The sequence below is a fragment of the Macaca thibetana genome, chromosome 13 (genome assembly GCF_024542745.1).
Source record: "Macaca thibetana thibetana isolate TM-01 chromosome 13, ASM2454274v1, whole genome shotgun sequence".
Classification (NCBI taxonomy): domain Eukaryota; kingdom Metazoa; phylum Chordata; class Mammalia; order Primates; family Cercopithecidae; genus Macaca; species Macaca thibetana.
The window spans coordinates 86,726,522-86,752,649 of NC_065590.1; the positions used below are offsets into that span (position 1 = coordinate 86,726,522).

General features: G+C 51.7%; 3 long non-coding RNA genes across 4 annotated transcripts in view; 1 reads left to right on the forward strand and 2 right to left on the reverse strand.

Annotated features, from left to right (window-relative positions):
- Positions 1–13,102: 13,102 nt before the first annotated feature.
- On the reverse strand, positions 13,103–21,511 carry LOC126933634 (uncharacterized). Its single transcript, XR_007718692.1, has 3 exons — positions 21,353–21,511; positions 20,899–21,077; positions 13,103–13,312 (listed from the first exon to the last, which is right to left on the reverse strand). It is a non-coding gene; the product is annotated as an uncharacterized LOC126933634 (long non-coding RNA).
- On the forward strand, positions 18,231–19,985 carry LOC126933632 (uncharacterized). The gene is made up of 3 exons (XR_007718691.1): positions 18,231–18,707; positions 19,290–19,447; positions 19,569–19,985. It is a non-coding gene; the product is annotated as an uncharacterized LOC126933632 (long non-coding RNA).
- Positions 21,512–21,705: 194 nt separating the features above from the next.
- The window catches only part of LOC126933635 (uncharacterized), a 36,008-nt gene continuing 31,585 nt past the window's right edge, over positions 21,706–26,128 (reverse strand). For both annotated transcript variants that reach the window (XR_007718694.1, XR_007718693.1), the window contains 2 exons: positions 22,550–22,655; positions 21,706–21,857 (listed from right to left, as the gene is read on the reverse strand). This is a non-coding gene — a long non-coding RNA (uncharacterized LOC126933635). The remainder of the gene's footprint in view (positions 21,858–22,549; positions 22,656–26,128) is intronic.

Genomic DNA, 26,128 nt, shown 5'->3' on the forward strand with positions numbered 1-26,128 from the left:
GACTGGGGAGCATCCCCGAGGAGTGGGCACTGGGCAGGACGTGCAGGTGTCACAGACAATACGCAAAACAACGGGCAAAGGCACAGAGTCATGACGAGGCAGGGCATGTTTGGAGAGATGGCACGGAGGAGTCAGTGCAAGTCCAGACCTGGAGAGACCTGGGATGCCAGCTGGGGGTGGGGTGTTCTGACTGCTGTCTCTGAAATCACTGCCGCCCTCTGCCCCTTGTGGGGACTGAGGAGGCTCCTGTTGCCCCAGTGTCATTCCCAGACCCAGCTTTCCCTTCCTCTTCTTTCTCATCACCATCACACCCGCTCCCTTCATTGCTGCTCCCACCCACAGTCCCCAGGGAGGCGTCAGTTTCAGGGGAGAGAACAGTGTTCTCAGCCACTCTAGGAGCACCACCACTTTGGGACCTGCCTGCAGTCGTAGGCTGTAGGGATGAAGGCAGGAGCTGGGCCTGGGAGTTGGAAGGCCTAGCTCTGCATCTGACTCCAGTATTTTCTGCCATGTGACCTTGGGTGAATCCCTTCTCTCTGGGCCTGAGTTTCCTCCTCTGTCAAATGAGAAAACTGTCTACACAGGTGTGTGTAGACAATCATTTCTTTCCTGCCTGCCTCAATGCTAACAGAGTAGAGGTCAAGTCATTTGATAAACACCAAAACGCATATCTGTTCTTGTTATTCCTGCAGGACACTGGCTCATAAGGGATTTCAGCATGCACAGAGCAACTGCCACCTTGCCTCCCCACAGATTTCATTACAGCCATCTAGGAGGACCACAGCAGCTTTGTCTGGCCTTCCCCTTCCCCCAGGGCTCTGGGCTGGGGTGGAGGAGGAGGCACCACTGCAGTTCCAGTATGGGGAGAGGTGAGAAAGCTGTTGCCCAGGCCTGGGTGCTGCCCTAGGTTCTGCCACCTGCCCACCCACAAATGAGATAGTGGGACTGGTCATGCCCTGGTCCTCAGCCCTGGGACATGCACCCTCTACCAGCCCTGGAAGCACCTTCCCCATTGCCTTTTGCTGGCCTGTGCTTAGAGTTTGCAAAGTTATCCATGAGAGTCAGCCTGGCTGTGCCAAGGTACGATAGCAGCCAAACGTCCATGGGGTCTGTGCCTCCCCAGCCCTGCTTGTATGTGCTGAGCTGCCAGATGAGAGCAGGCATTGTGTCATGGGTGGCTTCCCCGGGGTGCAAGCTGACTTAGAAACAGGTCACCTGGTATTCCTGCTGCCAAGGATGAGACTCTGGGTGCGACATTTCTCTTTCCCCAGAACAAACTCTAAGCTGCCTTGTGACCTTTCAGGAGCTTATTCACACATAAAAATCACAAGTGGTGCACAGCGCAGGTATGAGGGAAGCCCAGAGCAGGTCCCCCTAGGCAGGGTGAGAAAGGCTGATGAGGGCCAGTGCAGTGCCTGGATGCAGGGGGGCTGGAGACAATGTCTGCCATCCATCTATCCATCCACCCATCCATCCATCCATCCATCCCTCCATTCACCCATCCATCCACCCACCCACCCATCCATCTACCCATCTATTCCTCCATCCATCCATCCCTCCACCCATCCATCCATCCATCCACTCATCCACTCATCCATTCATCCACCCATCCATTCATCCACCCATCCATTCATCCACCTATCCATCCATCCACTCATCCATTCATCCACCCATCCATTCATCCACCCATCCATTCATCCACCTATCCATCCATGCATCCATCCATCCACCCATCCATCCATTCATCCAATCATCCATCCATCCATCCATTCATCTATCCACCCACCCATCTATCCACCTATCCATCCACACACCCAACAAACACTGAGTTTTTCTACCAGCACTAGGAGACCCTGTAGAAAAGACCCAACCCTACCCTTGAGGTGCTTGGGAACAGACAGATGCAGTGACAGCAGGAGTCAGATCAGGCCTCATGGGAGCTGGTGAGGGGAGCATTGTCAAGGGGTTGCAACTCCAACCAGCCTCGAGGATTAGTTTGAGTCCCAAAGGAGAAGGCTTTTGAGCTGGCCCTGAGGGGAAGTGGGGCTTTGCGGGGTGAGCTGTGCAAGAAGGATGGCAGGCCTCTCCCTTTGTGGCCCCAGTTCCTACATTGACAAAGAAGTTGGACTAGAGGCACTCCAGGGCCCACCTAGATCCGCACAGATACAGCAGAGTTTCCTTCCTGTGTGCACACTGTTCATGACGTGAGTCCTGGGTGCCAGCGAGCCCTGCTCTGTGGCCAGTCTGGCTTGCGATGCAGCACATCCGGGTCACACAGCAGCCTCAGGCACTTCTGCAGACCCTGTGTATCTCAATGCAGCCTCATGCTCCCACATTGCCTCAGACCTGCCCCTGAGATGTGAGCCCAGCAGCGCCCACCCAGCCAAGCCCTGCCTCCTCTGTGGTCGTGGGCCCCCCAGCAGAGTGGTCCTCTCCTCCCTCAAGCCTGGAGGGCCGAGTCTGTCTCTGGGGCCCTGTAACCACCTTGCTCCAGTGTCTCTACCACTGCAGGGGCATTTGCTTCCCATGCTGGAAGTCAGCCAAGTCTCCCCTGTGCCGCTGGGCCCTGTTCCTGTGTCTTCTCTGTCCCTGTGGGTTTGCCTCACCCTTGAAGGTAGAATTCAGAGTTCTCCATCCCACCCTCTTTGTGTCAGCCCAGTGCCTGACACATCCCCTCGGTCAGTTTCTGAAGAGGGAAACTGGGCGGCAGAGGCGTCTCCGGGCCCCTTGCCCAAGGCTGTCAGCTACCTTGCAGCCCAGAACTGAGACGGGCATGATACCCCACTTACCTCAAAGATGCCCAATAAGGGAGTGTGCAGATGGATGAGAAATGAGGAAATGGAGGCACACAGGTACCAGGTGTCTAAATAGGAGGCAGAGAGGGGCCACAAGCAGTTCAGCCTCCCTGGAATCCAAGTAGGTGGTCCAAGTTCTTCCCCTCACATCTGGCGACCTGTTCCATTACTTTCCCCACCCACCCTCAACGTTGCTGCCCGGAGCCCTTCACTGCTATTCCCTCTCCCACCTGTTCTCCTTCAGAACTGTCCTACACTTCCAAATTATCTCATCTCCCTTCTGCACCCCCATCTCCGGCGGCTGGTGTCAAGAGGAAAGCAACCAGCTCAACTAAATCACATGGATACAGAGAGAGTGAGGAATGTCCAAGTGGGTCCTTGAAAAGCAGCCTCCGTCCGTGGATGCTAAGTCTGGAGGGAGAGGGAGGTGCTCTTCTGAGGGGCAGCCGGCAGCCTGGCGCCCTCTGCTTTGCAGAGCTTGGGATAAGGCAGAAACCCTGCTGGGTCAACCCAGGGCTCCTCAAGAGGCCTGGGGCTCACTTGCCCTCCTCAAGGCTTTGAGGACCCCTTGGGCAGCTGCCTCTCCTCTTGTTGCCCTAAACCCACACCATCTTGGCACCTGGCCCCTGCAGGGTTCTGCATTCCTGAACCAGGAGAGAGCCATGTTCAGGAATGCAGGCTAACTTCTCAGCAGCTCTGCATCCATCACAAATAGCTGATGCTCTCCGAAGGCCTCTAGAAACATGCACAGCAACCTCCTTGCCTTTCTCTGTGTCTTTCCAGCTTTCTCAGAAGGACCCAAAGACTTCCAGAGGGGGGCTTTCCATTCCAGATAGTAGATAAAGGATGGCTTCTCTATCCCACCCAAATGCTATAGAAATGTACACGTGTGGAAATCCCTGTCAACATGATAAAGAGCTCATCAGGGTCAGAGATTTGTGTTGGAAAATGGGAAGAGGATTATACTGAACTAATGACTAAACCAAATCAAAGAAGTCACAACCTAAAAGTGATTCAGCAGAGATCAACAGCAGAATCTCCACAGAGGGTCAAGCCAGGAAGCCCAGCCCTCATCATTCAGAGTTCTAGAAAGAGAAAATCGAGAACATGGAGAAAATAACCACTGTTGGAAAATACAGGTCTTTGTCTGGAAGGCAGGACATCCTAAAATATCCCATGAAATTTCGGAAGGCCAATGATAAGAAGATCTTGGCTTCCAGAAAATAAAATAGGTCACTTGCAAGAAAAGGGAATCGCATTAGCATGAGAATTTGCATTTGCATCAGAATTTACAACAGCATAGATGCTAGAGGTCAATGGGATCAGAGAGAAAATGATTTTGAACCTTCAATTCTACAGCTAGGCAAACTATCAATTAAATCCCCTTTCAGACAAAGATTGTTTGAGGACATATCACATGCAAAATTAGAAAGGAATCTGAACGACAGGAAGGCATGGGGTAGAACAAACAGTGGAATTAGCGCAGTGTGATGCCCTGAAAGGAAATCCCAGCTGGGGGCTGCACAGGAACCAGAAAGCCAATTCAGAACCTTCCCCACTGATTACAAATCTGGGTGATTTTAAGGACATGGAAAAGAAGAGTGTGTTTCTTCTTTGGATGAGGAATGAAAGGCAGAACAAGAGCGAGCCAGGAAAAAGAACAAACTGAATGCGGCAGTCATGGCCCAAATATGTACAAGTTAAACTAAAATGCCGCAACGGGTGGACTTGAGAAGCTGATGGCGTGTGCAGTAAGAGAATCCCTCTGACCCCAAGACTTGTGTCTTCTTCAAGCAGCCTACGTTTAGTGACTTGAGAATACAATTCCTTCTCTGAGGGACCAACCTGGCACTGTTTTTGTAATCATAGTAATATAAGAGCGATGTTGAAATCGACCTATAGACAAAGCCCAGAAGTCATAGCTTAGAAATGCGGTAGCCTTGATCATACAAAAGAAGTTAATAAAGTAAAAGAACTTGATAATATATTTGATAAAGTTAAAGGGTCTGATGATGTAAAATAAGTCAGAGCATAAACTCGGATTGATGAGAAGTGGAGGCAGAAACCGTTTTCCTCTTACAGAGTAGACAGAACACATTTTGCAAAGCTGATGGAACAAAACCACACCGAGGTTTAAGCAAATTACCTAATGTTATAAGGATGACTAAAAGAACTAAAAACAGTATAACAAAACCAGGAGATGAGTGAAAGCGAAGCGGGGAAGAAGTACACTAAATGTATCAGTTCTCATAGCAGGAAGTCAATAGAAACTGTCCAAAGTTAACAAACCGTGAAAAAAAGATCTAAGCATATTCAGAAGTATGGTACTAGTCAACAGAGTTGCAAATAGAAACAGTCAAATGGCTTCTTCTGGGTAGTGAGATGGGCATAATCCGACTTACTTTTGATTTATTACCATTCTCTTCTCTTTGCATTTTTATTTTGCACCTGTCTATAGTACTTCTACCTTCACACATAGGCTCAATATATTGTGAAGTCTTACAGAGGAAGAACTGAGGGAAGGGGAAGGGTCTGGGTGGGTGGTCAGGTATGTATGCAGAGGTGGGGTGGGGAAGGGGAGTGAGAATTGGGATTCCATTTCTCTCCTGTGGGTGTGTCTGGGAGTTTCTGAGATCAAGAAGCCCATTGCATTATACCAAGGTCCGTGTTCACAGCAGGTGCCCAAAGAATTTTCATAAGTGGATACAAGGAAAAGAGCTAAGCTCCTCCCACACACAGAAAGAAGAAAGGAAGAGGGAAAGAGGAAGGGAAAAAGGAGAAAGGGAGGAAGGAAGAGGCAGGGAGGTGGGGAGCAAGGACGGAAGGCAGCTCACCATGTGGGAACCCAAAGGCTCTGTTGGGCCGCTTGCTCCTCCCTCTGGGCCTCTCATCTTCATGGGGTGCTCAGGGTATGTGAAGGTACCTGATGTTACCACCTCCCCATGTGGCTACCCCTACAGTAAGGGCTGGCTTGACCTGTGCCGTCACCCAGGGCCTTACTCTGAGAAAGGCCACATATTGGCTTAATGCTCTGCTGTCACCAACTTGTCATTCTTAATCATTTCTGAACAAAGGACCCCACATTTTCATTCTTCCCTGGGCCCCATAAGCTAGGCAGCCAGAACTGCCTACAGTCCTATAGCTGGTCTGATAATAGCCACCTGGCATCTTAAGCTGTGGACCCTGCCCACCTTGGGCTCTCTCAACAGAGATGAAAAAACAAGTCAAATAAAGACCTTGTTTTGGAACAGTTCCTAGCCTCGCATGGGGAGAAAGTCAAGAAACATTAAGTGGGGATGATACCACAGTGAGCTTAGTGAGACAATGGTGTAAACATGGATTTTGAGGGAAGCACAGAGAGCGCTGCAGGCCCACGACTAATGCCTGTTCCATTTCAGGCTGAGACGGGGAAAGGGTGTGTGAATACACCAGAAAGCCAAGCTCCCGCATGGCAGAAGGGCAGGGTGCTGGGCCAGGAGGAGCTGGAAAGGAGGCCACAGTGGGGCTAGGACCAGGCTAGAACATTGGAGCTCTGTCCTGAAGACAGTCGGTTTTAAGTAGGGGGTGGATGCAGGGATCATATTTCTGTATGCAAAGAATCACTCTAAGGTAAACGTAGCAAATAGATGGAGGTGGAGACTCAAGCTAAGCCTTCTCAGTTCATCAGTTCATACAGGGAAGACAAGGCACTGTCCCAGACCCTGTCTGAGTGCTTCTTTTTTTTGAGGTGGAGTTTCACTCTTGTTGCTCAGACTTGAGTGCAATTGCAAACTCCGCCTCCTGGGTTCAAGCGATTCCCGTGCCTCAGCCTCCCAAGTAGCTGGGATTACAGGCACCCACCACCACGCCCAGCCAATTTTTATAGTTTTAGTAGAACCGGGGTTTCACCATGTTGGCCAGGCTGGCCTCGAACTCCTGACCTGAGGTGATCTGCCTGCCTCGGCCTCCCAAAGTGCTGGGATTACAGGCATGAGCCACCACGTCTGGCTCCTGAGTGCTTCTTAAGCTTTGTGTGTGTTTGTTAGACAGTGAGGCATGTATGTCTGTGCTCACTGAGGACTGTTCATATGCTGCATGAGTGTGTGTTAGGAGCATGTGTCAGGCTACTGGGATGCATGACCAGTGACCTCAATGTTAGCAGATCATTCTCCATGGATCTCTTGTGTTTCTGCTTATCTTACAAGTGAGGCACTGACTGCCTTTTGTTCTGGACTATCTTTTCAAAGGTGCTGTATAATGAACAGCCTTGGTAAATAGAATTAGTGTCTTCCTCCTGAGAGAAGGCAGGCGTATTTCCTGCTTATTATAAGACTTGGGAGTCCTAAGCTCAGAGTTCTTCCTCCCCTGTAGTGTAACCTAGATGTCATCTAATTCTCTTGACATCCCTCTGTGGGAATTAGGGATCAGGGGCCAGGCACCAAAATGCTGATACTCTGATTCCTGGTATTTCTGTGAATACTAAACTGTCCTTCCTCCCAGACCCAGGAATCTCATGTCTTCTACCGGAATCCTCAAAACCACAGCACGTCAATTTGCTATCTTGCACAAAAGGTAAGATCAGACCATTCAGCATTCTTGACACTAAGTTTGTAAATACGTGTGTTTCAGTGAATCTGGTTTTGACCACATTTGTATGTACATGGCAGGATGATAGGGCTGTGGTTGCTGTGGGGAAGGTTGTTTCAGAGTTTGTACATATTGGGAAACCAGCTCCAGGATGTTCGACTCTATATGAGAAAACAATGACTGTGTATTTGATATGGGAGTATACCAGCTACACGCATTGAAAGATGGGAAAGAGATGGGAGATGGGGTCTGCTTTGGCTTAAATGTGCTTCCCAAAGTTCATGTGTTGGAAGAATTCCCAGTGCAACTGTGTTGGGAGATGGGACGTTTAAGAGGTGATCAGGTTATAAGAGCTCTGCCGTCGTAGATGGATTCATGCTGTCATTGTGCAGCAGGTTAGTTATCAAGGGAATAGGTTAGCGATGGTGGCAGTGGGCTCCTGATAAAAGGGTAAGTTTGGGGCCTGGCATGGTGGCTCATACCTCTAATCCCAGCACTTTGGGAGGCTGAGGTGGGAGGATCGCTTTAGCCTAGGAGTTTGAGAGCAGCCTGGGCAACATGGTGAAACCCCGTATCTACAAAAAACACAAAAATTAACTGGGCATGGTGGCGCGTGCCGTAGTCCCAGCTACTCGGAAGACTGAGAGGTGGAAGGATCACTGGAGCCCAGGAGGTTGAAGCTGCAGTGAGCCATGATGGTGCCACAAACTGCAGCCTGGGTGACAGGGCAAGACTGTCTTAAAAAAAAAAAAAAGGGTAAGTTTGGCTCTCTTCTTGTCTCTGTCTCACACACCCACTCACTTGCCCTTCTGCTTTCTGCCATGGGACGATGCAACAAGACAGCCTTCACCAGATGCTGAGCAGGTGCTGGGCCCATGCCCTTGGACTTCCCACCCTCCAGACCATGAGTCAAATAAATTCCTTTCCTTTATAAATTATCTAGTCTGTGGCACTCTGTTATGGCAACATAAAACATACTAAGATAAGGACTAAAAAACATGGAGAGACAGATTTCCCCCACCACACATGCACCTGCCACCTGGGCTCATAGGGAACACTGGGTGCTCTGCCAAGTTCAGGAGCACTGGATTGAACTAGGTTGATGGTAGTGAGCACAGGAAGAGACCTATGGGGACCATCAGAGGTATAATACGAGGCTGGATTCTTGCAAAGGGGCCTTGCTTTATGGGATAAGACCTTCTTTTCCACCCATCTGAAACCTTTGTCAACACCTGGCCTACTGGTATCAGACTCTGGGACATAAGTCTCAGCTCTGGTTTTTGTTTTTTTTAATTATTCTTGATATCTTTTCTCTAGGAGCTAAGCTTGAAAATCACCCTTCTGAAGTACCTATTACCCTTTCCAGCCAAGATAATGGCATAGGACACTCATAAATTAACTATCTTATTGAGAGGTTAGAACAGGAGCCTGAGCCCATGCCCCAGGGATAGCATTTCAGCCTCCTCCAATTTCCAGTTACGTATTTTGCTCACATCTCTTGATCCAGTCGACTTGGTGGAAGGAGGGGCTGGGTCGAAAAGAAACAACACCCAAGTACTAACTGTCCTGAGCACAGCGCTGTGCGCTTTACCTGCATTCTCTTTTTTGACTCTTCAAAATTGTGCTCTGTGATCGATGCTACTGTCCCCATTTGAGAGGAGAAAGCTGAGGACTAGAGTTTGGCCATTGGTCCAAGTACATACAGAGGCAGAGCCCAGCAAGAGTGGGGGAAGAGGGTGGCAAGAAGAGCCAAGACAGGAAGTGAGAAGAGAAGTCTTGCTGTCAGAAGGTGCTGACAAAGCCACAGAGAAATTGCAAGGGCACCAGAAGGCTTTTCAGAGGAGGTCGAGGCACAGGCAAGGGGGAGTCGGCAGGAGGAGAGGGAGTGAGTGTTTTGAGAGGTCAGCAGCTGGAGTCCCAAACCTTGCAATGGATTGAGCTGGGAGCCCCTTAAGGCTGCAGTTACAGCTACACGGAAACATCCCTCTGCATCAGGCCCATAGGCTAGACGCCACACCGCCCCCATTCCCATATCCACACCACCCCCGAAATCCATAGATGGGTCCACTGTGGCAGGTCAGCCGTGGAAGCCTCCCAGGCAGACAATGGCCTTGTTACCTCCTCGCCGGCTTCTCTCAGCCTCTGTTATTAACATTCAGGCAGCTCTTCACGCCATTCATCGAAGGCCACAGAGGAGCTGAGATCTGATCTAGCCTGGCTGAGCTGCATTAAAATCAATTAAAAATGAGAGATAAGCCTCTTCTTTCCAATGGAAAAATCCACAGGAGCAAGAGAAAGACACACACAGCCCCATCAATCATTCCAGGCTCTGCTTTCCTTGGGCTTTTCTTCCCCACTAAACAGCTGCAAGATGAGCCGGCTGAGCAGAAAGGTCTTCTTGCCATGGGGCTGTGGCTGGCAGCTCCCAGACTGGGCCTCAGCTGCCAACAGGATGTGCCTGCTATCCCGTTGCCAGCCTGACTGCCTGGCAGTCTGACCGCAGCTGGGATGAGCAGAGAGCAACCAGGGAGAAGTCCAGAAGCCTATCCCTTGAGCCATCTCATGAGGCCTGATGCCACCTCCCCTTTCTCTTCCGGGCCCAGAATTTAGGCCTCCGGGAAACCTTGTATTCCAGGCTTATCTTAGCTGTCTCTGAAGATCTGAGCAGAATTACACTTCTCTTATTCCTCTTTGGAGAATTTTTACTGCTGTGATGATTCCTGTGAAACTGCGTTTCCTGATTTTTTTTCTAAGGAAGAATGGGTGTGTGTGTGTGTGTGTTTTATGCACTGGGACCTGCACCCACACAGGGCCTAGCACTAAGTAAACATTCATCAAATGAATAAGAAAAAACAAGACCAACATGCACCTGCCATCCAACAGCCGTAACCAATCAAGCAGACAGCATTCGATGCCGGTTTAGGTATTTTCTTTCTTTTCTTTTTCTTTTTCTTTTTTTTTTTTTTTTTTTTTGAGGCAGAGTCTCGCTCTGTTGCCCAGGCTGGAGTGCAGTGGCGTGATCTCAGCTCACTGCAAGCTGTGCCTCCCGGGTTTACACCATTCTCCTGCCTCAGCCTCCCGAGTAGCTGGGACTACAGGCACCCGCCACCTCGCCCGGCTAGTTTTTTGTATTTTTTTTAGTAGAGATGGGGTTTCACCGTGTTAGCCAGGATGGTCTCGATCTCCTGACCTCATGATCTGTCCACCTCGGCCTCCCAATTTAGGTATTTTCAATTGCAACCTGAAGTAATCCATTCAACAGTTTATTTATTTAACTGGTGGCCACATCTTTGATTGTCCTCTTGACACACTGAGAACGTGTTCATTCTTTTTAAAAAAAAAAATAGAGATAAGGGTCTCCCTCTGCTGACCGGGCTGGTCTCGAACTTCTGGCCTAAGGCAATCCTCTTGCCTCAGCCTCCCAAAATGCTAAGATTACAGACCTGAGCCACCATGCTTGGCCAAAAGTGTTCATTCATATAGATGCACCCAGCCCCAGCACAGTGTCAGGCCCAGGATGGCAGGCTTCCTGGAAGAGGTGGGCTTGACCTCAGCCTGTAAAGCTGAGTGGATTTGGCTGGGCAAGACTACAGGGGAGAGCTTAAAATATTAAAATTGCCAGGGAAAGGAGTCTAGACTTGCTCTGTGTGAGCCACTCCTGTTTATACTACAGATGGCCTACCCTCACCCAAATGACTATTTTATACCCTCTCCTGAGTCAAGATGACCCTAGAGAGTAGGCTTAATGGACAATGAGAAAGAGTATCTTGATCCAGAGCCACTGGGATTTTCTTGGGTGTTCCAACATGCAGGCACTGATTGGATCGGATTTGAAATACAATTCTTCATGGTAATTTATGGAAGGATATTGACTCAAATGCATAATTGTTTCAAGTAATCAGAGCACTTTGCAATTCATTCAGTTAAGAGCTTAACCTGTCATGTGAGTTGTTAAATCACGATTGCAAAGACTGAGGCTTCAGTAATGCTCCCGCTGGACCAAGGATATCATGGACATAACCAAATACCATTGAGGGAAGGGTGTTCTCTGCTTCTCATGGTGCGGGTGTGTGCAGAGGCAGCCAGTTGGAAAGAGATTGTCAGTTGAAAGAGTTCAAGCCTTGATTATTTACTATTGTGTAATTCAGAGAAAACTATTAATTAGCTGAGGTGCTTAGACCTCTAGGCAGTGCCGGCTGTTTCCAATGCATGGCTGGTGATAAAGAAGGGCCTTACTCACCAGCTCTGAAATCAGGGGTTCGTAAAGCAACTCACTTTGTGCCTGTGTTCATTGATTCATTCACAGCACTTGTTCATTGATTCATTCAACAATATTTATGGAGTGCTTTCTTTCAAGGCCTTTGGAAGGGGTGGATTTCTAAAATATTTAACAACTAGAATGGCCTGGGGAAGAAGCAATTAGAATAAGAAGGTGACGGATCAGAACAGACACTACCTGTAAACGACCAACACACTCTGATTTGCACAGGTGTGATCTCAACCCTGGGGCTGATGATGCAGTAGTGAGCATGAACGACAGCTTACCTTCTGGTGGCCTTGTTGGGAGAGGTCAGTGGGGGCTTCCCAGAAGGGATGCTTCTATGATGAATCCTGCAGGAGCAGAGGGACAAGAAAGGAAGCAGGCACCACTGGGATTCGGGGTGGGCATCACACATACAAAGTATCATAAGCAAGAGAGCCTGCTGGGACTTCGGGAGCCTTCCAGTAGCTGGACGAGGCTGGAAGGAGATGATGAGGCTGGGAGGGACCAGCTCACGAAGGACCTGGCATGACTTAATGATGATTTGAGACGTAATACCTCAAGCTGATTTGGAGAAGCTAGAGGATTTCTAATCAGGAAACAATTATATCAAACTATCTTTCCAGTGTTTTTGTAACCACAAAGCCCAGATCCGAGCATGCCGTCCATCGTTAAGATGCTTTGGTGGCTCCCTTTGCACTTAGGCTGAATAGCAATAGATTCCTTCTGCATTTCCACCCCACCTGCATGCCTCTCCCTCCCTGCACTTCAGCTCTTCCTTGCTTATGTCCTGCACCTGGGTTGGCTCCTCTTATGTCTACTTCTTTCTACATAGACACAGTAACAGTCTGATCTCTCTTTCTTTTCCCCACACATGAATAATACCTGGTTCTGAACACCGCATCCCTCTACTGGGCCCCTGTGACGGTCCCCTTTACCCTCACATCGCCAAATCATGCTCCACAGAAACTAAGGAAGCTTTGAAAGCCCAGATCCAAGCATGCCGCCCATCGTTAAGGTGCTTTGGTGGCTCCCATTGCACTTAGGCTGAATAGCAATGGATTCCTTCTGCATTTCCACCCCACCTGCATGCCTCTCCCTCCCTGCACTTCAGCTCCTCCTTGCTTACCTCCTGTGCCTGGGTTGGCTCCTCCCAACCCAGGGCCTTGGCTCCTCCCAACCCAGGGCCTTGGCTCAAGCTGCTCCCCAACCTGAATACTCTTTCCCACCTTCTTCTACTTCCACCTCAGATTGGCATTACTCTTTCTGGGAATTCTTTTGTAACCTCTCTGACTAGGTCAGTTCCTCCCAATAGAGCCATTTATAGCAATTTTCATAGTTGCAATTGTATAGCTATTGGTGTGATTTTTAAAATCCGTAACTAATTTTCCAGCAGACTGATACTCACTGAATTCCTGTGCATTAGCTACGTATTGTTTTGTAACAAATTACCCCAAAACATGGCAGCTTAAAACAACAAACATTTATTATCTCACAGCTTCTGCTGGTCAGGAGTTTGAGGGCAGCTTTGCTGAGTGATTCTGAGTCAGGATCACTCATGAGGCTGCAGTCAAGATGTTGGCCAGGGCTACAGTCATCTGAAGGCTTGACTGGGGCTGGAAGATCCACTTCCAAGATGGTCACATGGGCTTCTCCATAGGGCTGCTCACAACATGGCCACTGGCTTCCCCTGAAAACCAGAACTCACAATGTCTCTAATGACCTCACTTCAGACATACTACTTCATCATTCCAGAATATTCTCTTGATTACAAAGGTCAACCTAATTCGATGTGGAAAGGGGCTATGTAAGTGCATGAATACAATGAGAAAGGGATCATCCATGGCCATCTCAAAGGCTGCAAATCCCATCTGTCCTTGTTCACTGCTGTATCTTCAGTGCCTCACTCAGGGCCCACCACACTGTAAACATTCAAATAACAATTTTGATAAATGAAAATGGTTTGATTAGATTATTCAATTCAAACAGTGAGGATGGGCACAGTGAGCCTCCCCACCCCTTTTACCATTTCCAGCAAAGTCTCAGCAATAACTAAGTCCCATCTTTTGCCTTGCCTCTCATGGCCCCAAAGACTGAGTATCAGAGTCCTACTCAGAGGATGAAGGGAACACCGTCAGGCCACAGCCCTGGCTGCAGTCAGCTCTGGCCCCACGTGCAACCTTGTCACTGAGTGTGCATTTCCTGAGGATGCTCCCTGGGCAGCTGTTCATGCCTCAGACGTTTGGATCAGAGGAACACCAACTGAGGGAACTGGAAAGCGGTGGCTTCACTTTATTTGCTTGTTCCACGTCAGCTGACTTCCAATGAGGGTGTGTTGAGCTGCACAGACAGCTCTGTCAGGGGCCTGTTTTTGGTGGCCCTGCCGGATTACAAGGCTCCATCACTGAGGAGTGAGGGAAGCAGCTGACACTCCAGCCTACACTCCGGATGTCTCTCTGTTTGTGTCTGCCACTGAAAACTGGCTCTTCAATAATGCATGGAGCTATTAGCACCAAGCTGAGGATGACTTGCTCCCTCCCAGCGATCAAAGCTGCCGCTGGGAGCCCAGTCGATGATCAGATTTCATGGGTTCCTTGTAACTGTTGCCCCTTCATATGAGATTAGAATGGACTGTTTCATGTCCAAGGATGAAAGCAGCAAGGATTTGGGAGAAAATCCGGCTTCCCTGATAAATCAAAATGCTTCCATTTCATTACAAATGAATGCATGACACAGCTAATAGCTCCTGTGAGAGGGAATGCTGCGGGACCAGCTGTCTCCACCAGCTTCTCTCAGAGGCTGGGTAAAATGTATAAGATGCTGGACCAGGGAAGCCCCTTGATTTCCTTATGTCTAGGGAAGCCCCTTGATTTCCTTATGTCTAGGGCATCTTCCAGACCATAGAGGCCTGCCACAAATCCCTGGGAAATTCACCTTTATTCTGCAGCATTAGCAAAGTTTGGAGCAATCCCCTCAGAGGCGACTCGGGGGCTTGGAGCCAGGACTGCTGGGGAGGAGGCGGCTGCGGCCAGCAGCTGACATAACATTAATAGCTCCTCACCACTGTGCATGCTCACATGTCCAGTACTTTGCATACAGTAAGTACCTCTAATCCTTGCAGCAACTGCAGTGTATTATTAGATCTTGCTACAGTGAAGAAACTGAAGATCAGAGAGCTGAAGTGATCTTGTCAGGGCCACCCAGCTAAGGAGTGCTGGAGCCCAGAGTGAAAGCCCTGGGCTGTGCTCATGCCTCTGTACCAGCTGCTCCCTCACGTCCCTCCAGAAGCAAAGACAAATCTAGAAGCAAAAGGGAGAGTCCCTGGAGGAGCCGGCCATTTCAGTTACAGGAGAGGGGTGGGGCGTGTAGTCGACACCACTACGAGAACCCCCTGGTCTGACTTCGGAGGCTTCCCACAGTCAGGCCCAGCCAGCGTCGCAGCCGCCTTTAGTGTCTTCTCCAGGGAGCTCTCTCCTTTCTCGGCTGAGATGCTGATTTCTTCTGGCTGCTGGCTCTGAGCCCCGGGGTGGATCATCTATCCTCTCTGGCCTTGCTTCCATCATCTATGAATTGGAGGTAATGACGCTGCCTTAGTGGCAAGACAGCCCAGGAGCTGCTCGGGCCGCGTAGCACAATGGGATTCTCCTGGCTCATATATCCCAGCGAGTGCCCACCTCAGCCCACCTGCCATGCCCTTCCTTCCTCTGCAGTAGCTTCCCCGCTTCGTCTGTGCCCCCACAGTCTGGGACACTCGGGTCCAAACTCCTCCTCCTTTTGAAAGACCTTCCCTCTGTGGGCTTCCCACCAGCCTGCAGCCTGGATGGGTGGGATCTCCTCGTCTCTAGTGTTGTGAGATGAGGTCACATATCACCAGCTTGGCCAGGAGCCACGAGGAGCAGGGTATGGGTCTCTCCACTTCCACCTCCCATCTGTGCCCCCAGATCCCCTATATCTTCCTGGGCATCCAGCCTGAGGCAGGCTGCAGCAGGGCTGATGGTGATTTTGTAGACCTTCTGAGGGTTGGGTGGTCTCCGAGTCAAAGTACAATCCCCCCATCCATCTCCCTGCCCCAGTGGACGGAAGGACACCTCCTGCAGAACAAGCACAGGCCAAGGAGTCAGAGGCAGGTGCCAGTGGCACCCTCAGAGAAAGGTCCTCCCTGTCCACCTCCCCTGTCCAGGTTTGGACACATCCATGTCCCTGGCGTGTCCCTGATAGACCCAGAAGTACAGATGCCATAGGGAGGCTGACCCTCCCAACTGACCCTCTGACCAGATCAGAGCCCTTGAGGGTGGACTATGTCTGGCTCATGCCCACGTGCCTAGGGCCAGCATCGTATCTGTACAGGGAGATGCCCCACGTGTGGGGAGTGTTAGACCCAGTCAGGGGTGGGGGGACCGGGACTGAGGCCTGGCGACATGGTGGGTGGGTTTCTCAGGCAAACTCGGAGACAGGAAAAGCTGGGTTGGCAAGGTGGAAGGGGCTCAGTGATCAGGCTCTGACCAGGGCACTTATAAATACGTGTTTGCAAATCACCGATCTTCGATCCCCCCACCTCAAATTCAGAGACAGCTTGATGTATGCTGTGTGGAGGAGCCATGGTCTAGAGACAGTGCCATCACTAACGCCCGGGGACTTCACATGCACGGCCTCTCCCTGGGACTCGGTTTCCTCACTCGCGCTGGGAGCTGGAGTAGAGGTTCTCTGCAGCTCCCCATCAGCTCCCACGGAATGGCTGTTGTGAAATTCCCTGCACTGTGCCCAAACCTCTAACCACAGGCAGTGGAGGCCCCAGGCCTCAGTGTGCTGTCAGCCTGACGAAAGGTGGCTTTATCCTGCCAGAATTCCCCCCCTCAGTTCTTGCCACCACTCCCGGCTCCTTGTCCACCTGCTGGGCAGTCCTATACCGGGGCCTGTCAGGACGAAGAGCTGCCCGGGCCAGCGGCTCTGCCGAGATCAGGAAGGAATTACTGCAACAACCCATCTGTTTGTGCCTCTGCTTTGGAAGCTACTTGTGCATTGAAGTAAAAGCTTTGGCTCTGTTGTCAGGGACAGTGAAGGGCATCTGTGTCCTTCGATGCTGCGCATATAGGAGCTGGCACCCTGGGACTCTTCAGTGTCCCCTTTGGACAGGGCAGAAGGCCTGATTGAGCAAGTGGCTCTTAGGAGAAAAGTCTAAACAGACATTGAATGAACGTGAATTGTTCCTCTTGAGGCACATATGGGCTCCAGTTTGCCTTCAGCCAGGACACAGAAAGGAATCTTTGCCAGGAAGGGGACTGGAGCAGGGATTAGGAGGGCCGAGCCTGCTCTGGTGAGCTCCGTGAGCCTGGGCATGGCCCCCACCTTTCCACACCCGGGAAGGTTTGCACATGCTGCTCTCTGGGATCTGGGTCGACGGCTGCATCCGCTGACAGACACTAACAGTTCTAGTCACCCGCCATGGGGAAGAGGCACGATGGCCATCTCTTCCCAGGAGAGTGTTTCAGAGATCACGCTGTGCGGAGTGTGTTTGATGTCTCATGATCCCCTTAGACCGGTGAGATTGGGCTACCTGCATCTGCCTGCCAGGTGATCACTAGCTTCAGCAAGCATTACTTCAGCACTGCCTGTGGGTTCCACGGCAGGTGGGGCATCTTCACACAGTGTTTCATGATATCCTCACAGTCCTCATTATCTCCCAATGACCCAGGTCCTGCTGGACACAGTCCAGGGCTCCCTGCTCCCCCTCTACAGCTGCTGCATCGGCCAGGGACTTCACTCAGCCTGCTCCTCTTTCAGTGTTCAAGATAGAAATGCCAGGTGTGGCAATCTTGTCAGTTCTTCAAGTGTCAGCCAAATGCCCCTTCCTCCAGGAAGCCTGCCAAACTTCTCTCTCCCTGTCATGCATGCCTGTGCTTGCATCCTGGCCATGCCCTTGTCACCTTTGTTGCTGTGGAGTTATTTGTACACCTGACTTTGCCCCCGGAGCTCCCCGGGGCATCAACGCTGAGTCTTTCATTCCCTGGTGACACTCCCTTCCCCTCGGGTACTTGCTAAGTGAATAGGTGAGCGGGGTTGTGGTCTGGCTGGCACCTTCCTCGACACCCAAGATAAGGCATGAAGGGTTAGAGACTTCAAAGTGATCCTTTTAGCCTGCAAGGAGACCACAGCAGGGGATACACTAGATGAAATAACTTAAAACATGAGGAGAGCACAGGGCACAGGAGTGCTTCTCAAGAAAGGGGTTCTGGGGCAGGAGCAGAAGCCGGTGGCAGGGACGAGGGCCATGGGCCGCTGAAATGCTCCCTGCCAGCCCCAGTGCCTGCAGACGGCCCCTGCAGCCTGGGGGAAGCCCTGCCTGCCTCCTCACGCCGCCCGCAAACTGCTCGTGGCCGAGGGACCTCAAGGTTTCTCCAGCGGACACCCTTTGTGTCTTGCGAGAGCCCTGTTTCTAAGGGAGAGGCAGCCGACAGCTTGCTGGGAGATTTCTAGAAGAAAGCTGGTGGGGGTGGCTACTGCTTTCTAGATTACTCAGTGTTTTACTGGAAGCACACTGGTAGTTTTGCACAGTCACAGCCAGCACAGCCTGCAGTCACAGAATGTTCTGGGCTCACCCTTTTCTCTGGCGTGGGGAAGTGAGGCTCAGCGTAGAGGCTGTACCCAGAGGCACATGACAGTCTGGGCCCAGGCCAGGGCTCAATGAGGAGCCAGAGCGTCCCGGCCTGCCTGGACTCCAGCCGGGACCTCCCACGCGAGACTCATTCATCTACGCCCAGGATTCTCAAAGAACCCTGGCCCCAGCCTGCTCCCTGTTACGTGCTAAGCCCCAAGCTTACCCATGCCTCCTGCCATGGGGACCAGAGAATGTGAAGACCACCAGGGAGACCCGCCCTGGAGACCATGGTGTGCTGCTGACTCAGGGTGAGGCGGTTCCCTGAGGAGGGAGCGAGCCCCAGCCACCCACAGGAGTGTCTTCCAAGGAAGTGGAGGTGTAGGGAGACCAAGGCAAGCCCTGAAGAGTACCAGGTGTGGAGAAGGACAGAGAGGAGGGTCCACATCCGGGCCTCTTCTGGGATGCGTGTGGTCTCTCCAGGGACAAAGCTGTGAGTGAGGAACCATGTGATGGAGTGTGGGAGAAGGGGTGGGGGGCTCTAAGGAGGCTCAGCGGGTACCCCGGGGCTGCTGTCTTCCCAGCATGACTCACCGGGGCTTCTCCTCCTCCACCCAGCCCTGCCCCTCCATCTGCAGATCTTTGATCTCACAAACATACTCGGTGCCCTTCCAGAGAATGACATCACCAAGTGTGCCCTCTGTCCTGTCACTTGGAGCTCCTGGAAGCTCAGAATGTCCCTCAGTCTGGACACTGCCCCTGGCCTGGGGAGCTAGATGTGCCCCCCCTCCCCTTCTGCCCTAGTGCAGAGGAAAGAAGACCAAATCTGGAGTCAGCAGACATAGGAGTCTAATCCCTGGTTCTGACACATCTAGGCAGTCATTGCCTTAGCCACACTCAGCCTTAATCTCCTGATCTGCAAAATGGGGAGAACCACACTAACCTTGCAGTTTGTGGTGACTCAAGGAAACCCACGTGAGAAATGTCTGGCACTGTGCCTGGCATGTAGTAGGTGCTCACTAAATACTCATTTACAGTTTTTTTCCCCTCCCTGTCCTAACCTTTTTTTCTCCAGTAAGTGACTGGGGACAGAAGTCCACTCTAAGAACCTCTGCCTGCCCTCAGATCTCCGTGGCAAGTGAGGGCTACATGACCCCTTTGTGCTGCGAAGGCGCATCTCAGGACACTGCCCTGCATGTGCCCAGGCTCATGGTGTCGGCAGAGAAACTGTGGGTGAGACCTTTGTGAAAATGGACACCCAGGTGACCGGGAAGGGGAGGGGCCCCAGGAGGAGGGAGAACCAAAGGTCCTCACTGTTTGTTATTCCACCTGTTTGTTTTCCCCTAATCCCCAGCCCACAGGGAGCTGCCACACTTACCCTGACTTCCCCAGCGGGCCCAGCTCAGGAGCAGAGGCCGAGCAACACGGGCTGATCAGGCCACCATCACGGTTGGCCTCTGTGCCCAGGGGGTCCCTGCAGCCACCATCAGGAAAGCTCCCACCCTGGGGACACAGTCTCTCCTACCTCCTGTTCTTCCTGGGGTCAGAGACTTGCTCCTGATCAAGGGTAAGCAGGTGCATGGGCTGGGGCCACTAGCTCGGTGCAGTGGCTCCCCTCTGCTCCCATGAAGGGCCTGAGAGGTATTTCAGGGCTCTGAGCATGGACTCAGCCAAACACTTGGGCAGGAGGGTTGGTATCTTGTTGCCTTCAGGGCTTGGAGTGACAGAAAGAGGACCTGACAGACCCGTGGGAGACGAGCATGAAGACAAAGCAATGACCCCAGATAGGCCAGTCGCAAATGCCGGGAGAGATCCGCGGACCCTGGAGTTTCACCTGGACCTTGAGAGACAGAATTTGAATATTGCGGAGATTAATGAAACAAAAACACCACAGGAGCAAAGGCCTGAGTGAGGCTGGCCCTCTGGGGCTGCTGTATCTGGCCAGCTGGTGGGCATGGAGGGCCCACCCCACGGGGGAAGCCAGGCAAAGAAAGAAGGCTGGAGGCGGCCGGAAAAGAAGCAGGTGTCAGGCGACGTTTGAATTGATTTTCAGCACTAGGGAGCCAGCTCCGATCAGGGAGTGGCGTGAGCAGAACTGCCTTCTGGAGAAGGCCTTGAAACCACCTTTTCAAAAATGGTAACAGTGAGAAAATTATGACAGTGAAAGAGATCTCAGCTAACCTACCCCCAATCTTCCCTTTCCCTTCGTTATTCCTGGGCTATTGGGCCAAGCGAACTTTGGAAGACATGTAGGCTGTAGTTTAAATGATAACAGGCCTTGTCCCCAAAACTCAGCCACTTTTGTAAAGCTATTGAGAGGCCATCAGGCTTGGGGGAGGAGAGGACCCTGACTTCTGCAAGGGGCAGGACTGTCAGCCGTGTTGCTGGAGGTCAGAAGACATGCGACTTCCCTAATTACTCCTGCAAGTAACGCCAGTGTTGTGAACCTAAGGTTGACCTTCTGAGGTACCTTTTCAGGCTTTGTGCATGTCTGACACCCATGGCTCCACCCCACGTGGACCCGCCAACCTTGCCCCTGTGGCCCCACGTAGAAGTGATTCAGCACCCAGGAGGACAGCTTCGACCCCCTAAGATTTCATCTCCGCCCAACCAATCAACAGCAAGCACCTGTTACCTGGCCACCCCCAACCCTTCCCCCAAACTGCCTTTGAAAAACCCCTAACCTGCAAGCTTTGAAGATGATTTTAGTACTAACTCTGTCTCCCACATGGTGAGGCGGGCCTCGGGTCTGTTAAATTCTTTCTTTACTGCAATTCCACGACCTTCATTCATGCAGTGGGCAGGAAGAACTCCTCCAGTGATTACAGCCTGGGGTGCAGGGTCCGGATGGACGGAGCAGCACCTGGAGAGGACCGTTAACCCTCTGTCATCCATGTGTGGCTAGGTGAGCAATGCAGCCAGACCCACGGCCGTATCTGCCTGCAGGACCCATCTAAGTCCTCAGCCACAGACACAGGTTTCTAAGCCAACCCAGAGGGGATGCAGAGCCTTCCCTTTGGAGAGCCAAGATTCTGCTGAACCTAGGAAGGTACTGAAACACCAGCAGAGAGCTCACGGAGCAGCCATGGCCAGGGCTCAGGCACTGCCTGCGGCCCACCCTGGAGCTCCCATGCCCACCTGTCTCATCTTTCCAGAACTGGCCCGCCTCTGCAGAGTTGGCAGCAGCTCCTCCTGCCAGCTGAGAGCCAGCTCCAGGCCTCCTTGGATTTTCCCAGGCAGAGCCCAAGGCCCAGGTGCCAAGTCCGAGTCCCAGTTCTTCTTGGCAGGCCCGGCCCCTGTTTGTCTTTGGGTTTTTTAACTTTTTATTTTGGAATCATTACAGACAAGTTCCAACGATAGTACAGAGAGTTCGTTCCCATGTACCCTCACCCAGCTTCCACTAATGTTAACGTCTTACATAACCATGGTACACTTGTAAAAGCAAAGAAATTAACATTGGAACAATACTATTAATTGAACTACAGCTTTTATTTGGATTTTACCAGTGTTTTCTTAAGGGACATTACATTGTCATTTTTCTTGTCTAGGCCCAATCCCGGTTGCCACATTGTATTTAGTTGTCACTTCCTTTGGTCTCCTTTCACCTGGGACAGCTTCTCAGGGTTTCCTTGCTTCTTATGACCTTGACAATTTTTTAAAAAAATTATGATAAAATAGATATATAACATGAAAGTTGCTATTTTAACCATCTTTAAGTGTATAATTAAGTGGCAGTAATTGCATTCACAATGTTGTGAAACCATCATCACTATTTCCAAAAGAGAAACTCTGCCCATTAACCAGTAACTCTCTACTCTCCTCCTCCCAGGTACCTGTTTTTTTTTTTTTTTTTTTTTTTTGAGACAGAGTCTTGCTCTGTTGCCCAGGCTGCAACGATCTTGCGACCTTGGCTCACTGCAACCTCTACTTCCCGGGTTCAAGCAATTCTCCTCCCTCAGCCTCCTGAGTAGCTGGGATTACAGGTGCCTGCCAACATGCCCAGCTAGTTTGTTATATTTTTAGTAGAGACAGGGTTTTGCCATGTTGGCCAGACTGGTCTCAAACTCCTGACCTCAGGTGATCCACCCATCTTGGCCTCCCAAAATGCTGGGATTATAGGTGTGAGCCACCGTGCCCGGCCCCAGGTACCTCTTAAGAGGCTTAGAGGAGCCCCCACCCCAGCCTCATGCCCAAGAAAGAGGTCTTGTTGTTTCTGGCCAGAATCAGTCCTTCTAGACCCCAGAGCTACACAAAGAAGCCTGCAGGAGTCGCTCCCTTCCTTGTGGTGTCCATGGAGGGCACCAATACTTGATCCTTAGCAAAATGCATACTCACTAAGGGTAGAGAGAAGTAGGAAGCCCGCATCCTGCCCCCTTCTCCTGTGTTGGCTTTTGTTTGTTGGTTGGTTTGTCTTCTGAGACAGGCTCTTGCTCCATCAGGGCTGGAATGCAGTAGAGCAATCACGGTTCACTGTAGCCTCCACCACCCCCTCACCCGGGCTCAAGTGATCCTTGGGCCTCAGCCTCCCGAGTAGCTTATGCACAACCACACCCAGCTAAGTTTTAATTTTTCTTATAGAGACTTGGTGTCCCTGCGTTGCCCAGGCTGGTCCTGTATTGGCTTTTTAACAAAGGCTGAGACACCTTAGACATAGCTTCTGACAGCTCCCTGGCTAAAGTCTGAACACCCAGCACTAGCATTTCTCTTTGTGGGGTCAGTGTGGGGCTCTCAGAGGAGTCTACCCAGGCAGAGAACCCTAGACAGAGGTGCCCACTGCCCACCGGCCCCAGCTCTTATCACCGTTATGGTAGTCATGCAGACGAGAGTATCGCTCTGCATAACTGCAGTCCCACATTGGGGATGCCATCCTCAACAGGCTGTCTCCAAGGGCACACTGGACACAGAATGACCTCAAAGCCAGGGGTATGAGCCCACAGCCCATGCCATGCGGGCCTCTGCCATCTTGTAACAGGCATGGGACAGCAATGTGCCTGGCTTGCTGCCCCCAGGGCCACAGCCTTCTGGCCAACATCAGCAGGCTCAGCCCTGCCACAGATCCGGGCACTCAGGATCCGGGCGCCCATTGCCAGACTCCTGTCATCGGTCTCCAGCCACCTGTCCAGACACTCGTGCACCCCGATGGGACGTCCGTACTTGCTGCTTCCTCCCCTTTCCCTTACAAAATATCCTTCTATAACTCTTCATGGCAGCAAACCTTTTACCAGTCTATGCAGAGCCTGTTTTTCTCTGAATCCAGTTTAGCTTTCCCAGTAACCAGGATGGTTGGTCATCCTATTTCCCAGCCTCTGCACCTACCGATCCCCACCAGGAAAGCCCAGATTATTCACACCTCCACGTAGCCATCCCTCCTGACCTCCAGCCTTCATAAATGCTGTTCCCTCCACCTGAATGTCCTTCCTCATCTTTGACTATCAAAAGCCAATGCATTGTTCAAGTCCGGCTTCTCTGTGAGGGCTTCCCGGTCCCCGCCTTGGAGTCAGAGCTCCCTCCTCCCTCCCCCTGGGCTTACTTTGAAGCTCCAAAGGGAAGGGCCTCAGGGCTGGAGCAAGGCATGGATTCCCCTGAGTGTGCAAAGTGTCAGAATCAGTAACTGGCACAGCTCCAGCTGCCTCCCTCTCCTCACCCAATAGTGAACAGCACGAGGGCAGACACAGCTGGTTTTACCCTGTTACACATCAGATGCTCATTAATGCTGTATTCCCAACCTCCTCCAGTGGTGTTTGCCGGCCCCTCGGGCCTCGTGTTGTCGCTCTGGCACCCTGGGGGCTCAGGTGGAGCCACGGCCAGGACAGGTCTCACCATTGACAAGAGCACTCAAGCTCCCAGATGGACTCCCGCCCTGTCCAAGCACTACAGCCTGGACTGGGGCCGACCTGCTTCCAATGACCCACAGTCCATCCCCACCTTACCTTATCCATAGGAGCCATTTGACAAGCTCTTGTTGAACAAATGCTACAAATGAGCGCATGGGCTGTGTCCTGAAGGTGATTAATGGTTTACTAGAGGTGTGGGAGAGTGGATGTATGCAATGGGAGACTGGGCTAGGTGGTTGCGGGCAAGAAAGGTGCCCTCTAGCACCCTGGACACAAGAGCAGACTGCAGACAATTGGTGGAAATGGTAGCAGGAGGAGAAGTCCCCCGGGTGAATCTTTGGGGCCCTGCTCAAGTGGGGAGGCCCACAGGCTCTCAGGAGGGAGCGCTCTCAGCCCCAGAGGGCTGCTGGTAGCAAGGGTTAAGAACCACTCCTTGGCTGGGCGCGGTGGCTCACGCCTGTAATCCTAGCCCTTGGGGAGGCCGAGGCAGGCGGACTACCTGAGCTCAGGAGTTCGCGACCAGCCTGGGCAACACGGTGAAACCCAGTCTCTACTAAACTACAAAAAAATTAGCTGGGCATGGCGGCATGTGCCTGTAGCCTCAGCTACTGGAGAGGCTAAGGCAGGAGAATTGCTTGAACTCAGGAGGCAGAGGTTGCAGTGAGCCGAGATCGTGCCACTGCACTCCAGCCTGGGCGACAGAGAAAGACTCCGTCTCAAATAAAAAAGAAAAAAAAAAAGAAAGAAAGAACGAACCACTCCTCAAGCAGCCAGCTTGGGACAGGTAGCGGGAGTGGCCAGCCAGAGGCCAGGAATGGGTCCCGCACGTTCCTAAGTCAGCAATTTGGCTTTAGGGGAGAAGGCATGTGCAGTGCAGAGGAAGGGTGGAAGAAACAGATGCATGAGGGAAACTCCCATCCCAAGCCAGAAGGGGCAGCTGCAGCCCACATCCCAGCAGGACAGGGAGGGGTAGACAAGGCTGGGTCGGGCTGGCGCTGCAGAGAGCCAGTGGCGTTGAGGTGGCCCCACCCTAGGGCAGGAAGACAATACCAGGCAGGGCAGGGCAGGGCAGCGGTGGGTGACCCCGGCTGAGGTCCAGATACCCCTGCTTCCTTTTGGGAGACAGCTTTCACAGCACACCTCGGCATCTGGTGGGGCAAACAATGGAGGCTTCTGGCAGCCGCAGAGAGCAGAGCGTGGTGAGAGGCATGGACAGCTCCCCACCAACCCCGTGAAGCTGAATTGGACGGAATACAGGGCTGGGGTGAGGTGAGGACCCCCTGAGAGTGCAAAATGTCAGAGCCATTAACTGCCACTGATGGCGATGGAGGTAGAGCTGGGGGCAGGGGAGTGGGGACTGATGGCAGCAGCCATTGATTCTACAGCAGTCCCTGAACTGTGCACTTCACTTGCATTCATTCAACAAACATTTACCGGAGGCCAACTGGGCACCAGGGATAGAAAAATGAACCGCGTAAATGTGACCCCTCTGTCTTCTCAGTTTTTCTCCCCTACCCTGGCACATGAGGCCAGCATTATTATCCTTACCTTAAAAATCAAGGAATTGAAGCTCAGAGAGATGGAGGTGGTGGGGACACTCAGCTGTGTGGCAGAGAGGTTTCCACCCCTGCCAGACTGTCCTGGGTGTGCCTCCACCTCCCATACCACAGGGCCTGTCAATTCCTCCCAGCTGCCAAGGATCCAGGGACCCTCCTCTGAAATTCTGAAACTGTCAAGGCCAGAAGGTGGCTGTTCCCTTGCAGTTTCTGGGAGGATGTGAATTGCAGCAAGCCTGTAACACAGGGACCTCCCAACACGTATGCCACCCTCCTGGTATCTCCCCTAGACGCCCAGCACGGTTGCTTTTTGAGAAAGTTTTATTATGTGTGGAAGTTAGAGGAGCTGTATTATACTTTTTCCTGGGGCATTTGTTGAAGGAGGAAGATCCATTTTACAGATGAAGAAAGTGAAGCCAGGAGGACAGATTAGTTAGCTCAGCCTCACACAAGCAGACAAAGCTTGGGCCAGAGCCTGAGCCCCCTGCTCCCAGCCCAGGATTCTCTGCCAGACACCAGGCAAC